Source organism: Lycorma delicatula, chromosome 9, assembly GCF_047948215.1.
Source record: "Lycorma delicatula isolate Av1 chromosome 9, ASM4794821v1, whole genome shotgun sequence".
Classification (NCBI taxonomy): Eukaryota; Metazoa; Arthropoda; class Insecta; order Hemiptera; family Fulgoridae; genus Lycorma; species Lycorma delicatula.
This window is the reverse complement of record NC_134463.1, coordinates 24,686,860-24,687,391: the sequence shown is the minus strand read 5'-3', so window position 1 is coordinate 24,687,391 and position 532 is coordinate 24,686,860.

Below are 532 nucleotides of genomic sequence, written 5' to 3'. Positions count from 1 at the left end.
GAAGAATGAAATCCTGTGTTCATGATAATACACAATTCTCAGCAATAATGTCTATTAAATGATCTGAAATTAATATCATTGGTTGAATAATTACATTCAACCGATGATACAGGTATAATATTTTATGGATATGTTTACCTTTCTGGCTTGCTTTTCTGTTGATTTGCTTTCTTTTAAAATTTATTTTTGTATTTTTCTGATTAAGATTTGCTGTTTACATATAATTTAATGTAAAGTGTGACAATATTGTATGTAAAAGTACAAAGAAAATTATTTTGTCAATTACAAACAGAACAATTTGTCTAAAGTAGTATATGCACTGCATAATAATATGTGCACTCTTTTTTTATGTAAGAAAATAATCTATTTTTTTTTTTAAATTTGAAATAAAAAAATAAACAATTTGTGAATAATTTAAAAAAATGATATTAAGTTAAGAAAAATTTTTAATTAGGTACAAACAACACTGAATGTTTTCTTTAACAAATGTATTGAAGAAATTCACCAAAACATTTCTTTGGTATTGTCATTA